The sequence below is a fragment of the Sinocyclocheilus anshuiensis genome, unplaced genomic scaffold, assembly GCF_001515605.1.
Source record: "Sinocyclocheilus anshuiensis isolate Anshui unplaced genomic scaffold, SAMN03320099.WGS_v1.1 scaffold1069, whole genome shotgun sequence".
Classification (NCBI taxonomy): Eukaryota; Metazoa; Chordata; class Actinopteri; order Cypriniformes; family Cyprinidae; genus Sinocyclocheilus; species Sinocyclocheilus anshuiensis.
In genome coordinates, this window is record NW_015557150.1 from 362,162 (window position 1) to 365,296 (window position 3,135).

Consider the following 3,135-nt stretch of genomic DNA (forward strand, 5'->3'; position numbering starts at 1 on the left):
TTCTCACATCTCACTTTCATTTCTCTTTGAACTGTCACTACAGAGAGGATGTGTTTCCTTCCTGTATTTCAGGAGCTGTTCTGAGGCCAAAACAACTTATACATAAGCACACTGAATACACATATATATATATATATATATATATACACACACACACATGATGAAGAGCACTTCTAGATCAGGACAGCACATCTTCTTCAATGCTGTTACAGCTGTACACCACCTTTCATTGATGTAGAAGCATGTCCCGCCGCCACACGATTTCCCCGCTGATTCTGCGTCGCAATCTGTTCTGAACAGCTGGAAGCCTGGCAGATGTAACGTGCTGTCCGGAATGGCTTCATTCAGCCAGGTTTCCGTGAAACACAGGGCAGCAGAGATTGAAAAATCCAAATTTTTCCGGGAGAGCAGAAGAAGTTCGTCCATTTTATTGGGTAGAGAGTGTAGATTCGCCAGATGGATGCTAGGCAGCGTCGTTCTAAAGCCGTGCTGTCGGAACTTGACGAGTGTGCCGGTTCGCTTCCCAGGCTTGCACGTCTTTAAGCGCTTGAACACCGCAGCTGCTTCGCCAACTACAATGTCCTGTGTCGTGGCAATTTTCCATTTTAATAAAGGTATGAGACAAAAGTCTTATGAATATTAATTTTCTTGAATGAAAAGTTCAACAGTCATATACAGTCATCCAAGTTGACTGCAGAGTGAGACCAAGAGGAAACACCCCAACTCAACATTTATACCTTCATCAAATGCGGATGCTTTGATCTCATCCAATCATAATGCATATTCAACATATCTGTCCATTGTCCTCCAGGTGCGTTTCCAAGAAGCCAGGACCTCTTAGAAGCTAAATTAACATTTCCTGTCTCACACTTGTCTTGCACACACACACACACACACACACACACACACACACACACACATTAAATAGATTTCCTGTTATCTCTCAGCTCATCGGAAACTCAAGCATTCTGAAGCAAACTGAAGCACTCAGAGACAGTCTAAAGAATACTCTTTAGTACAGTGAAGCAAATAATACTAATAATAATCATAATATTTCAGATAGAAATAAAATTTCCTCCACATCCTGCAAAACATCAGAATAGTCGAAAACCGGTAGAAGATTGTATGGTGTGCTCTGCCGAATGTTCATCCCTGGTGAAACTGATAGTGTTTGATAAACAAAAAACAGGAAAAACTAACAAAAACAGTAAAACAACTGGAGAGCTCAACACCAAGGCAGCCATCCGCGGAGCCATCTTGAGATGAAACCTCATTTCTATCCTAAATAATTGCCTCTCTGAGCTGATATGCAAAGGGCAAAATAATAAAAATGGGATACACTGATCAGCCACATCATTAACAACCTGCCTAATATTGTGTAGGTCCCCCTTGTGCTAATAAAAAACAGATCTGATGCGTCGATGGGATCTCTGACATGAAGACATTAGTTATTCTCAGACGAAGTCATTAATGTTAATCAAAAAAAAAAAAAAAAAAAAATCTCTCCCTGCTCTTGACAAAATCACTTTTGTAACTTTAATAATGTTGGAAAGGCAGGGCTTAGCGCACTTGTCGATCATCACCAGAGAAATAACCTATTTTTGTGTGTTATTGTGTGCCTCTGCGACTAATTGTGAGTACCCGTTTTGCTCCATAGTCTATCCTTGTTCATCCTAATATTCAGTTCCAAGACATGTTGGTATTTGTTTCTGTTTGCGATTGAATGTCAGAAATAAGTGTTAAGGCTAAGCCAGCTAGTTCAGCGCATTCATGTGCTGTGTTTACAAATATAACATCACTGTTTGGTTCCTTGCCACTGTCGCCATTGGCTTGCTTAGTTGGGGATGCTTGACTGATTGCACAGACACTATTGGATGAGAAGCTGAACTGGATGATGACGTCACGGAATCATCAATGAACTGACTTTAGCTGAAAAATGACTCTTTGTTACTGTCCTCTTACATTATTGACAAACTATGTTCCTGTTTAAAACTGTAAAGCTGCTTTGACACAATCAGTATTGTATAAAGCGCTATACAAATAAAGATGACTTGACTGTATCATCGTCCTGTTATATGTTTATTTATATCATTTTGCTACTATACTGGGAATTATTTCTGTGAAGTTTATCTGAGAGTGCTGTATTGTACACTGTCATTGCCAGTATTGCGGCACTTTTTGTTTCAACGTGCCGAGTACGTTTACATAAATGAGGACAGAGCTATATCGCAATGTATACGGCCACAGAACGTTGATACTGTATATTGTATTTACGCACACTACAACATTGTATAGATTAATGTGATTTGTTTTGATACAGAAGTCAAGTCTTGTTATGCTGATTATTTCTTTATTTCTGTTTTATTGTAGAACCACATACACACAAACAAATGCATTGTCAGTGTTCAATAAACCCCTTTGATTTTAAATTGACCACCTGATCCACTCATGTGTTCTGATCGACTAGAGAAATCAGAACCACCTTAGAATACAATCCTAGTTCAGCTTCTTAACAAAGAATAAATATATAATTTACACAGTGAAAAACATGCAGAGTTTTGATTTGATTTGATTACACAATGTATGTAGCATTTCTTATTTATTTGTTCTACTGTAGTTTTTTTTATTTTTATTTAAAAGTTCAGGGCTAAGGCAAACAGAGTAATCCAGATAAACAGACAGAATATCAAGAACCAGGAAAACAAGACACGAGAGAACCAGGATAAAAGGCCAGGATAAAACTGCAGCTGTGACACATGCAAGACTAACTTTGTTAGTTTTCACTGTTCTTCTGATGATACTCAGCTTTATATTTCTTCACAGCCTGATGAAACAAACCAATTCACAAAACTAAAGGAATGCGTAGGTGATATAAAAAAACTGGATGACTAGTAATTTCCTACTTCTAAATTCTGAAGAAAAAACAACAACAACAGAGGTTTTAATTACTGGACCAAAACCCTCTGCATGTAATAACCTAGAATACTGTATGGCTGCTCTGTCAAGTCTTTGTTGCCAGTTAGGAACCTGGATGGGCTCTTTAATAGCCCTCTTTCTTTTGAAAGCCACGTTTCTAGCATTTGTTAAACTGCATTTTTCCATCTTGAGATATATATATATATATATATATATATA